This window comes from Protopterus annectens, chromosome 3.part0 (genome assembly GCF_019279795.1).
Source record: "Protopterus annectens isolate FY-2018-M chromosome 3.part0, PAN1.0, whole genome shotgun sequence".
NCBI classification, from domain to species: Eukaryota; Metazoa; Chordata; order Ceratodontiformes; family Protopteridae; genus Protopterus; species Protopterus annectens.
This window is the reverse complement of record NC_056731.1, coordinates 757,364,309-757,378,168: the sequence shown is the minus strand read 5'-3', so window position 1 is coordinate 757,378,168 and position 13,860 is coordinate 757,364,309.

Genomic DNA, 13,860 nt, shown 5'->3' with positions numbered 1-13,860 from the left:
AACCAAATAAAAAACAGCACTAAACGCCAGAAAACCAGCGTAAATCACACCAGGAAGCTGGAAACTAGACCGGAGACAAAACGTTTATTGGTTAAGCGCTTTCTTCAGTGTAAAACTGCCTTCATCAGAACATCAATCAACAAAATTCATCACATTATATACATAAAAAGCCCGCCTTTTTTCATTAATTATTCAATTAAGCATTTTTTTAAAAAAAACTTATATCAAAACCTTAATATGACAGTATAATGATATGTAATATACTGTTGCATTTATATGACACTTTCATTAAGCTGGCCTCTTGTACAAAAATATCCATCAACAAAATATACGTAAAATGTATAAAAATACACCATAATTTAAAAAATATATAACAGAGTGTGTACAAAATCCATATACATAATAATTAATATGTCTGAACTCTGTACACTGCTAATATCTACTAAACACTACATATATAGCACATAACAATTAAAAAATACATAGGTTAATCACCTGTATATCTTATTTAATAAAATATATATATATATATGTGTAAGATACCTAGTAACATCTGGAAGCAATGCCAAACATTACCATGCCATGACTGTATATACAATCCTTGCCATATGTAACCTTAACCATACTTGCATAGTTCAACCCCATACGCATAAAAAAACATAAAAAGTATGATTGTAAACCATCAAAATGTACAAATACATCAACCCATTGTTACTAGGTCCTAACAAGTGGTTTGGTAGGAATAACCTCATTCAAACCAGGAGGGGTACTTGCATCTAACCGGATCTGCCATCTGATTTCCTTTTCCCCTACTATAGCTTTAATATTGCCACCTCGGGGATTCGGAACGACCACTTCCAAAATTCCAAATTTAAACACCTTACATTGGGGGTTGTTCATCAAATGTCTTGACAAGGCATTATTAATATCACATTTCCTCATACAGTAAGTATGGTCATAAATCCTATTCTTTAAACAGCGGTCAGTCTTACCCACATAAAAACTCATGCAGGTCTGACAAACGCCCAAATATACTATATGCTTAGTTAAACAATTCCCATTGCAGAACCATACCTTACTTTTTAAACTATTCTTTAGTTCAATATTTGATTTATCCAAAATATATTGACAAAAATTACATTGGCCACATTTCTTCGTACCTGTTTTTAATATTTTCCTTTCCTGCTGGCATTTGGATTTAATTTCAATAATTCTTTTTAAATTGTTGCCAGTCTTATGGACAAAATGTGGTCTGGATGTCACTTTGTCCTTTATCGACGTATCACTTGTCAAAATATTCCAATTTGTACTAATTATATCCTTCACTTCATTGGTATGCCTACCATATTTTATTATACATGCCTTAGTGTATTCTTTTTGCACATCTAATATTTCATTAACATTGTCATTGCCTCTAATATCTTGACTATTGCCATTTCCAATCCCCAGTAGGGGTTTATATTTATGTCCCCATTCATTAGTAACATATGTGGTGATGTCTTTCACCATTTTAGGAGGATAGTTTTTATCTAAAAATAATTTGCCAATATATGACATCTCCTGGACCATATACTCCCTCTCCGATGTCATACGAGCAGCTCTTATGCACTGCCCCTTAATAATGCTCTTTTTAGTACTATACGAATGGGCACTACTAACATGTAAATAACCGTTACTAAACGTGTCCTTTCTGTAGATACGGGACTGGAAGGATTCATCTTTGCTGTAAATGTATACATCCAGGTAATTAATGCCAGTATGCTCATATTGATGTGTAAATTTAAGATATTCAGTAGTTTCATTGATATATTTCATGAACAACAATAAGTTCTCTTCACTACCCTGCCATAAAATAAATATGTCATCCAAATATCTGACATATTTCTTAATTTGTGACATCCAACTGGAGTTCAAAACAAATTCCATTTCCCAATCCAGCAGCACTAAGTTGGCGTATATAGGGGCACATGCAGTCCCCATAGCTACGCCCGTTTTCTGTTTGTAATACTCCCCCTCGAAAAAGATATAATTATGATCCAACACTATATCCATAAATTCCATCAACATAGAAATAACATCTTGTCCAAGGCCACTAATCCTGGAAATACTCCTGTTGAATCTATCAAGACCATCCTCCTTAGGAATGCTAGAAAATAAATCCTGGATATCAATTGTAACAAAAATAAGATTCGCACTCCATAAATCCTGCTTAAAGATACCCAGGAATTCCCAGGAGTCTTTCATAATATGATCCACCTGTTTATAAATATGTTTCAGTTTGTGATGGATCACTTGTCCAAAGGGGAAAGCTTTACTTGCACTGCCGGAAATAATTGGTCTAAATGGGGGATCATTCACGTCCTTATGGACCTTAGGAATACCATTAATAGTGGCCAGAATAGGAAACTCCACCTTCAAAAATCTATACATTTCCTCACTTATTCTATTTTCCAAAATGAATTCCTCCAAATATGAATCTATACGTCCATGTGCAATATTAACTTCATTCAAAGAGGAGGGTACGTATTGCATTGAATTATTAAGTAATTCAAAAATCTTACTAATATATTTCTCCTGGTCATAGAATACTATGCCCCCTCCCTTGTCAGCGGCCATAATCCTTATATTTTTGTCACACAAGGATTCTACCACATCTATGACTTCACTTATAGACTGTTTATCATATTTAGAATGCCTGTATCTTTTGTATAAGGCATATATCTGTGCGTTGACCACATTTTCAAAGGATGTTAAAGTGTTGCACATAGGGGGAGTAAAAGTACTTTTTCTCCTTAATTCACCTCCTTGTGCTACATTTAGCCTTTTTTCATTTTTGAAAAAAATCCCCAGGTTCAACTTTCTCAAAAATAGTTTGAATTCAACAAGAGTATCAGTTAAATCCAAACTAAAATCAGGTATAAATTTCATCCCTTTGGAAAAGGTATTGAAAAACTCAGGAAGTATAGGGTGGGCACTATAATTATAAATTTTTAACTCGCCACTGTTATAGACTATCCCCTCACATTGAGATTCCACAGGAAATTCATCACCCTGGTTGTCAACAGTAATGTTGTCAGTACTAGACTGAATGTAAACCTGGTTAGTACTTAAAATATCAGTTATTGATTGTATCGGTGGTTTCTCCACACATTTCGCCCTTTCCCCTTCCGCTCTACAGTCTTCCATTGTTCTCTCTCCTCCTCTAAAAAACACTCCTCATCATTATAATGTACATTTTTATCATTACGATAAACATTTTTGTCACTTCTATAGTGGGAACTTTTTCTATCAGATTTTTCCATAACATATTTGCTGTCATTCCTAGTTTTCCACCTATATGCTGTTCCATTCTCATACTGTGTAATGTCACGCTGTAACTTTTTACATTTTCTTTCAAAAGTTTTTTTATACATACTTTCAGCGTATTCATATTGCTTAAAATACAGTGTTTCCCACTGTTCGAACAACATATCATTCTGTATCAATTTATCAGTATTTTCAATCTCATTCAATAATGTACTGATTTTAAAATCATTGCATTCAATAATAAACAACATGAATTTCTTGCCAAAATCGTTGAACATCTCATTGCAAGTTTTAATATTCAATTCATTCATGTCCACTCCCATGGGTTCTTTGAAAAAACGCAAACCCATGGGTATCACACCACTATCCAGACATTTGCGAAGGTACATATTTTCAACCTGTATATTCTTAACCTTACACAGGTTGTTGCCAAAAGAGTATATAAGTTTCTTTAATGAAGGATATCCACCTGCGCATCCTTCCCTCTGATTAAATAAACCAGGTCTAGAAATATCCTTAAAGTCTACAGGCATTTTAATGAAATTGTCCAATTTGTACATATCCCCTTTAGCAACCTCTCTCTGTTGAGAAAAATCTGGTACAGTACCTTTTTTGTTTTCATTACATGCCGTTCTATTCTTTTCATCGCCAGCATAGGTCCTGCTCGGAGGTTGGCGTTTGGGTTTGGCGCCAGAAATCAAAAATTGATCTTCCTCAATGTTATCAGTTGACGGTAAAATGTTAGAACCACTTAGTCGACCAAATCTATCATTACTTTCCTTCCTCGGCGTGCAACGGGACGAACATGGAGAGGACGATCTCCCCTGTCCATTAGGTATTTCGTCGTCCATACTGCCTTGGCCAATAGAGGACCGGATCGTCGTAACTGCCATAAAGTTAGGTTGTCCATGCTTATTTTGTGTAGTGCTAGGCGGAATAAGCAATTCTACTAGGCGAGTGATTTCGCCTCTAATTATGGCCATTTCCGAATGTATTCTGTCAATCTCCTCACGGGAAACGCAACTGGACAAATTCATGGTCTCCTGCATAGATTCCATAACGACCAACAACTAATAGAAAATCCCAGTGTCCAACCAAATAAAAAACAGCACTAAACGCCAGAAAACCAGTGTAAATCACACCAGGAAGCTGGAAACTAGACCGGAGACAAAACGTTTATTGGTTAAGCGCTTTCTTCAGTGTAAAACTGCCTTCATCAGAACATCAATCAACAAAATTCATCACATTATATACATAAAAAGCCCGCCTTTTTTCATTAATTATTCAATTAAGCATTTTTTTAAAAAAACCTTATATCAAAACCTTAATATGACAGTATAATGATATGTAATATACTGTTGCATTTATATGCCACTTTCATTAAGCTGGCCTCTTGTACAAAAATATCCATCAACAAAATATACGTAAAATGTATAAAAATACACCATAATTTAAAAAATATATAACAGAGTGTGTACAAAATCCATATACATAATAATTAATATGTCTGAACCCTGTACACTGCTAATATCTACTAAACACTACATATATAGCACATAACAATTAAAAAATACATAGGTTCTGTGCAAATGCGTTTTAGTACTACTGTATACTGAACAAGAAGAAAGTACTTTATCAATGTCTTTCACTAGTGAAGGCAAAAATACTAGTTCTCTCGCCCTTCTTTTGGTAGATTCTGAACCTGGGTGACCATGATGCAAAAGATGGATATATGCATGTTGTAAGGAAGCAGGGACAACAATTTTAGGACCTTTGAAAATAATGCTATCTTCCATCAACATCTCATCACTGTAAAGAAAATAAGTTTGCACTTCAGGTGGTACACTAGATTGCTTTGACGGCCATCTAACATTCATGTAGTGGTTGAGGTTTTGCAAAGTTGGCTCAGTCTTTGTATGATCTCTCAGATCATCAAGTTTTATGGTAGAAAAATTACGCACTTCCATTACGTCAAAGTCAAAATTCTCTGCATCAAGCTGTTCCGTTGTATTTCTGGGCAATGTGGATAAGTTATCAGCCAGATAAAGAAGTTTGCCTTTTATATAAACCATTTTGAAGTTGTACTTTTGCAATTTGAGCATCATTTTTTGTAATCTCACTGGAGCTGAATGCATAGGCTTCTTCAGAATAATAACTCAACGTTGGTTATCAGGTTCAATCTGAATAGCTCAACCATAGAAATAATCATGAAACTTTGAACATGTTAATATTATATAGGGAAGACCAATAGATGCTTCAAAGATCGTATACGCGAGCATCTATACAGCATTAGGATGGGGCATACAAGCAATGCACTGGCCAAACATACATCTGAATTCGGTATCCATCACACATTCACTTTTAGAATTGTTGAACATGTCAATGTTAATATTAGAGGTGGTGACATTAGAACACATACTGAAAGTAGGGAAAACATATGGATTATGAAGCTGAGATCTGATGTTCCCCCATGTCTTAATGCTAAGATTTCTGTTAGACCCTTCCTCAAAATGAGAAGATTGAAGGCCCACTAACCAGCACCCAGCCCCTTTCCTGCTTTACCACCCCTATATGTTTCATTCATTCATACATCAAGAAACTTTTTTCTAGTTTCATTTTTCTAGTTTCATTTTTTCCTGCTATAACAGAATTTGATATGCACTTTATAGTATTATGCTTGTATCTTTTTATAATTCTTTATGGTTATACAAGATGTATTTTATATGTTTTTTAATATGCTTTTAATATGCTCCAAAATGAGTGCTGAACCATTTTAATTAATCATTATTGTTTAATTGAGCTTTTCCCGCCTTTAATAGAGTATTTATACTTGTACTTTAGACATAATTGATTGTGAGTCTGAAGAAGCCGTGTAGGTGAAAGCGCTTACTCTTTAATAATAAAGCTGCCTTTGCTATTACTGTTTGATCGTTCGAAGAGTGGTTTATCGGTGGAGTGAACTGTACATATATTTTCCTGCATTTAATACTTGAGTGTTGGATGGTACTGCCTTGTTCACCTTCTCCACGTTGTTTATCCTTACATTATATTTGTCATCTCATGAGAAGGTGTTTACTCCATTTTTGCTTTATCCTTATGTTAATATTATTGCCAAACGTTCTTTCTCAATTTGAGCATATTGCATCTCAGTTTGGGTAAGTGTCCTAGCTGCATAGGCCACTGGTCTGCCTTCTTGAAGAATAACTACACCAAGACCAAATTTTGAAGCATCACAGGAACGAGTGAGTGGTTTATTGACATCATAGTATCTTAATGTAGGTGGGGTGGCAGTTTTCTGCTTAAGGTTTCAAATGCTTTCTGGTGCTGTTCCAGCCAAGACCATGTAACATTTTTGCGCATTAGCTCTCTTAAAGATGCTGTCAACTCACTAAAGTCTGGTATAAACTTGCCTAAATAGTTGACCATGCCAAGGAAAAGCTGTAGAGCTTGAACATTATCTGGCGCTGACATCTCAAGAATGGCTGCTTGCTTAGATGGGTCTGGTCTTAAGCCAGTGCTGGTAAATAAATGACTTACATATGTAACTTCTGGTAGTCTGAATTTGCACTTTAGAGGATTGAGTTTTAAGTTCTCATACAAATGAATGGTCTCTTTCAATGGCTTCTGACCCAGCTAGGTTTAGGAAAATGAATGCCCTGGTGCATGCATCTTTGTCAGAATAAGCTGCTTGTATAAAAATATTGTACTCTTGCTCAAATAGCCTGTAATTTCCTGCAATATTCTGATCAAATGCAAGTGGTGAGGGCTTTAGAAATCCATCTGCCATATTAACACATACCAGTGAAGGGTTTTTCAAATATGCACGAAGACACACACACACACACACACACACACACACACACACACACACACACACACACATATATATATGGTTCTACCTGACATAGTCGAAACCACACAACACCGACAACCACATCACCGACACCACATATTCGACAGTCCATAAACACGAAACCACACATAACCGACAACGAAATAACCGACGGTACACAAACACGAAACCCCATACACTGCACACACCACAATAACAATTAAAAACAAAACACATCCCCATTCCACAAACCACACACACAACACAAGCACACCAAAATCCTTACAAGCCCACACTAAACCTTACCCTAACCCTAAGGTCCGTCACTATCGCACACTTACCTACCGCTCCTAACCCTAACTCACTTAACCGCCCTATCGCCCCTAACCCTAACTCACTTAACCCACCCCTATCGCCTCCCTAACCCTAACTCACTTAACCCACCCTATCGCTCCTAACCCTAACTCACTTAACCCACCCCTATCGCTCCCTAACCCTAACTCACTTAACCCACCCCTATCCCCACAGACCGTCAATCTCCACACTTACCTGCCTCGCACCCTAACGTCCGTCACTACCGCATACTCACACAGCCTTTCCCCATGTCGGCATCCTCGGCGTTGGTGTTGTCATCCGTCGTGTCGGTCTTCTGCATTGTCGATGTTCTGCCACTCGCGATTCGCGTCGGTCTTCTTCGATTTCGATCTTCTGGAGCTCCGGATTCCGATGTCGGTCTTCTGCGCTGTCGACGAAGTCAGGTAGAACCATATATATATATATATATATATATATATATGCCAGAAATTTATGCCAGCATTTGTAACTTTGTCCAATAGCACAACAAGCCTTTGAATAACTGAACTTTGCAAAATAAATCTCTTGGGCACTGTAATGCTCTTAAAATTACTGTACTGTAAGAAATCACCTCTTATGACTAAGAAACATTTCGAAGTAATTGCACTTTGTGAATAAACAGTACACTGCACACTGAAACTTCCCCAAAATGGCAGTACTCTGCTTGATAATTCTTTACAGTTCAAGAAACACTCTGTAATGGTGGCACTTTGCGAATAGACACACCCAGCACAAGAAACTTTTCGAAATGGCTGTACTTTGACTTTACTTCACGAAATAGTTGCACTTTGCACACAAATAAACTCTTCGGAATACATATACAGTAATAAGCACACACTGTAAGCACTTTTACACACTTTGAGATACTTCGAATAACTCTGGTAATGCCCTTGATACAATATGAAGTTGTAGTTATACCAAAAGACAGCACTTTGCCAAAAAACATGGAGTCACCTTGCTTTATTTATGCTTAATGTGCCCTTTTTACCCTTATTATATTCGTTTTGCTCGTTAAATCTCTTTTCATGCACATTGTACTTTTCTTGTGCTTGTCTTACTGTAAACATGTTCGTCTTTCTTTAAACACTCATTTTGCTTTAAACATACTTGTTTTGCTTTTCTGATAATTGTTTTATCAAATATCTTAATTTTAAACTTTTCACTTAATCAATAAACCTTTTGTGCCTCTCGCTTGTCTAATAATGCGGTTTGTGCCCTTGTAATGCTCCGTTTTATCTTTTTTATATAATAAACTGTTTGTACAAGTTTTCATTACCTTTGGTTCTTTGATTGGCCCTATTTCAGGCTTGTTTCTCTTAGTTTACCTTCACTGTTATCTCTGTACCTCATAGCTCTGGATATCAATCTCTGGCATCCCGGTTCTGATACCATGTTGCTCATCTAGTCAGGATGTAATAGATGAGACTTTGTGGGTTCTGTTCAAGCAGCTTTATTATATACAAACACATCACAATTGAAGCTTGTTAACTTTAACTTAGGTAACTTATCTAAAAACTAGCTATTACATTTATACATGCTCACTCTCTGGCTGCACTCTCAAAATGACACTGGGTGTAGCACATGCCTACTATTTATATATGCATGTTCATCACTTGCTATGCTTCTTAAAGACACATCACACACTCTGCTCTATATGATCTATCAGAACTTATAGGGGATTTATGTGACTTAGGACATGGCCTATCAGAATTTGTAGTGGCTCAGTGGACCAAGACTAAGATGACATACTCTAAGGGTTTATTCAGTATTACCAATCAATGAGCAGGGGAAGGCCTAGCTATAAATTCTCATTTCACACAGTAGAAAGTTACTGGCACATATGTCTTCAATTTCCTCCAGAAAGCTAGAGTAAACATTTGTATTTTACTAGGTATTTGCAGTCTAATCCTTGAGGCATTCTTCTTGTCACCTGAATTCTTTCTCAGGGCTACTATCTCTGATTTATTTGGCTTCTGTTGTTCTTCAGTAAGAAGGTGGAAGTTTACTTAATTCCTGTTCTGTGTTGTTTTTGTAGCCTTGATCTCCTTCATCTCTTCCACTATTTCAGCTGATCATGTTTGGTGAAGTCTGCACCTTCATGAAAACAGAGTCAGAAGGCTCCACATCTGAGAAGCACAGAATGATGTGCTTTGTTGCTTCACTACCATTGATCATGCCTCCTTTAGGATTGCCATCTCTGTTAGGAAATCTAGACTGTTATCATCCATTGTAGCAAGCATTGTGCAGCCAGTAATGCTAAGGAAATCTTCCAGATAAATGCAAGAAAAAGCCTGATAAGGGTTTAGTACCAACTTGCTATATGACATCTAATGTTTACTCTCTGCTCTTTTCCATACACATGCACTAATCATCTACAATATGGCCTTGTTATATTGCAGTTACCTTGGTGTGAAACAGATAGTAATGAGACAAAACTAAATATTAAATATGGAATGTATATTGGGGAAAGGTTGTACAAATGAACAGACAAAAAGATGGCTGCTACGTTTATCCCTTACTTTTTTCCCTTTGGATCTGACTAGCAATTTTCAAGAGGTTCATGGTCTACAAATTGATTAAGTATCCATTTGCAGTTTAATTACATTTGGTAATTTAATTCTAGTCTTAGACGTGGCACCTGCAGTTTGGTGAACTGCGATGCTTTCACTTCATCTCCTAGTAGCACCTTGTATTTATATTAAGATTTGTATATAGTGTTGCAGCATATAGTATTTTAGATAATCTCCTTGCTGCATTTTTTGGTCCCCTTCAGCTTTATTCTTTCTAGCTATCCCAGTGTCCCAGCCTCCTTCTTAAGGATGGGGCTGGTGTGTCATCTAAGGGTATCCTGGGGAGTTGTGGCATAATCAGACCTGGGTCACCTGTACTGTACTTAAGGCTTTATCCCTCTTCAGCATGGCATTGGTCTCCTTGTTTCATTTTTTAACTTCTTTCATAGCTCTGGATGCTAAGTGGCACATATAATGAAGGGAAGATGGGAAGATTACTTAAGATGGTAGTTATCCTGCTGAAAGATGTTTAGAGCGCATAAAATACTAATATTTTGTAATTCGGTTTACTATTGAAATTTCAAATCAGATTCGGTCGACCATTTAAAATGTCGACCCAAAATGCTGAATTTGAAATTCTGAATAGTAAACCAAATCAAAAATTAATATATTGACTACCATGGTTTGATGTATTCAACATAGCAGGAGGTGACGTTACCATTGAACTCTACAGTCACTGGTGCATTAAGTCTACTATTTTGCAGGGGGGCTATGCCCCCTTGCACCCCGCCACACCCCCTGCACATAAAATATACCAACTCCGGGATCGCACTATAGTGAGGAAATGAGCTAATTCCCTGTTCCTCACTGAAGCAAGACCTCCCTGCACAATGTTGAACACAAATTATTGACCTACACTATCCATTTGGTGTAGTGTAGTCAATCGATTTTGGGTCAACATTCTGCTAACTTGGAAACTGCAAGTCGACCATAACCCGGTCAACCGATGCGGTTTCCAAGTTTTCATAGTAAACCTGTAATTAATCTAGAGTTAATAGTGCATGTTACTTCAGAAAAAAAAAAAAGAACATCAAGATGAATTAAAAGTTCAGCTAAACAGTGCAAAAATTCTTATGCCAAATGACTTGTAAACAGGTCTTATACAAACAACTTGTGATTTCTTTGAGGGGGTGGGGGCTCCATGAATCCCTGCTGGGTGAGAAAGTAAACCTATATTTTTTGTCTGTGAGTGATAAAGCTGTTTTCTGTTTTACCTGCTCCATTTTGTTTTCTGCTACAAGAAATCTGCTCAGCCTGGTGTTTTTACTCTATGTGAGAGACAGAGACTTAAATTAGCTAGGCTGCACATTTTACATGTTTTTTCATTGGTTAAATTGTTTGAGTGATACTTAAATACACAATGAATTTCTGGGCCTTTGTCTTTTTCTGAAAAGATTTCAAGCCTGCATAAACTAAAGCACTGCTGGTGGTTCCCTGTTTGTGAGGAAAGTAAACCTACAGCTTCTTGACTGTGGAAACTGCATCAGTTGACCTGCTCCATTTTTTCTGTGTTAAGAAATCTGCTTGTCCTGGTGTTTTTGTTCCATGTGAGAGTTAGACACTTAAATTAGCTAGGTTGCACATTTCCCATGTTTATTCATTGATTAAATTGTTTGAGTGATACTTAAATACACAGCGAATTTCTGGGCTTTTGTCTTTTTCTGAAAAGATTTCAAGCCTGCATAAACTAAAGCACTGCTGGTGATTCCCTGCTATTTTTTCCACCCTCCTCACCTTTGCTGATATCCTTTTTAAACCAGGTGATTTTAAGCAGCCCACCCCTACTGTAAATTGAGCTTGATAAGCTCATACTTTTCTACACTGTTGTTGATATTTTGAATTATTTATTTGCTTTTCCTTTTGCTTATATTGAAAAAGTACATTTTGCCTCTCATTGTGTGTTCTACTGATTTACTTGCTCTGAATGCATTATCTAGCTAGTGCTGGATAAAGTAGTGTAGTTGTACAATCTAGGAAGCACTTGTTTTTATATCAAGTGGTCAGTGGATTTTCCATCCAGTGCACCGTGAGGTAGCTTTGTCTATTTAGGTAGGGAAACACCTGAAATTTCTGTATGTAGTTTTATTGGCTGGAGGGCTTATTAATCAGCTCATCTTGTTTTTAGTGCCTTTATAAATTCTGTACAATTGAGTGCTTCTTGGCTCATTTATGCAAAGTGAAGACTTTTATTGAATAATCACATTTTTATAAGCTGTTTAAAGTAAACTGCTGCGTCCATATCTTTAAATTTGTTTGTGGTAGAATTTCAGAACTTTTAAGGTTGTTTGTGGTAGCATTTCACTTCAGACACTCCTTTACTGTGGTTTTACATTAGGAGGTCTATCTGAGCTGGAAAGTACACAAAAGTCTCTAAGTATCTTTTTGCACTTCTCTTATATATTGTGACTGTCCTTTGACAGTTTAAAAAATGTATTGTCTGCTGCTGCTTTAAGTAGTCAATTGCGCTGTATTACATTGTATCTGTTAGTTGTAGGGCTGTTGTAGATAGTTTGTGTGATCTTGTTACACTTGAGCTGAAAACCAGCGATTCTACATTAAGAAGGGTTTTTTCTGCACCGCTGTGGCAGAAATGTGCTGATCTAACCTGTCTGAGTTGGGGATTGCTGGTAGAAGGCTTATTGTGTGTTTTCCTGATTGGTAGTAAGCTTTAAACTTATTTCTCTTTGCTTGTGTTTAAGCCTCACATTTGCGTGGTGTTGCACTTCATGCAGCAACATTTTGCAGTGCCCTTGTATAGATGCAAAAGCCTAAAAGCGCAATTTTCCCTAAACAGCTGACAGTGAAACCTTTCCAAGCTTTTTTGATGCTCTAGGAGCATCATAGTTGTGCACTGATCGGTGTTGCCTTATTGATCAACCTTAACCTACATAAAGTATAGGTCCCTCTTGTAGTCTTGGTGCTACCAGCACAGTCCTGTCAAATCGACCCATTCCATTCCCTAATAAAACATACAGTAAGAGCCTGCTATCATGGATGGGCAGTTTCCCATCATCTCTCTGGCCAGCCTGATAGACATAGGCATTCTGAGGCAATGTAGCAATTTTCCCATGTATACTGACAACCACTTACTCCTGAAACAAACAAATACTTTATGTGACAGATGTAGTTACACTATGAAATTGGAGGCAAGACTCTCACATAAGGACAAATTGAATGTCATACAGGTTATCAACACACACACTTCCCTTGTTAAATAAGGACATGACACATAAACCCATATATGCGGAGGTACTCAATAGTAACTTACCAAAAGTTTTGAGGCCTCCCAAACAGAAACCACTTGCAGACATAACAATGCAAAAAACAATCATAACACATAATGACACACACATCAGTGTCTCACCAAATAAGCCCACAACATGTAACACCACAAAACCTAATGTATTGGTCATAGTTGACTCCATTGTGAGATACATGGATGTTTCCCTCACCAGGATGGATAAGGAGCAGGTTACGGTTTGCTGCCTGTCAGGTGGAAGGATCTGTCATATCACTCAAGCACTCAAGTCACTCAACCACAGTTATTGGTATGACTCTGTCATAGTCCATGTGGGGGTGAATGACTTGAGATGTAACTTACTGGACTGTATGAAGAGAGACATAACTGAACTCTCAGATTATGTGTCACAGGCAGGTATAAGCCTAGCAGCATTCTACCTTCTAAAAGGATGATGCCACAATACAAACAAAAAAATGATTGATTTTAACAATTGGCTTAGCATCTGATGTCAGTCCACAGGGATCCAATATCTGTCAACCTGGGAAGACATGGTAGAC